This window comes from Trematomus bernacchii, unplaced genomic scaffold, assembly GCF_902827165.1.
Source record: "Trematomus bernacchii unplaced genomic scaffold, fTreBer1.1, whole genome shotgun sequence".
Taxonomy (NCBI): domain Eukaryota; kingdom Metazoa; phylum Chordata; class Actinopteri; order Perciformes; family Nototheniidae; genus Trematomus; species Trematomus bernacchii.
In genome coordinates, this window is record NW_022987593.1 from 4,964,552 (window position 1) to 4,964,824 (window position 273).

Below are 273 nucleotides of genomic sequence, written 5' to 3' on the forward strand. Positions count from 1 at the left end.
CCAACTCTGCTTAGGACATACAGATAACACATAAACACACAATGAGGTCTTAAACTCCTAAATGCTAAAACCACGTTTTTGTCAAGTGAAATATCCAGGAACCCACAACCAATAAACATCTTGTGAATACAAGTCATTATAAAATACAGATCGTAATGAGGAAGCACTTTTCTAAGAGGACTTTCCCTTACAGATAGAAAGTATCCAACATTCCACCACCATAGCCAACTATTTATATCGCTTATGACACTCCCATAAATGTATAAAAAGAGG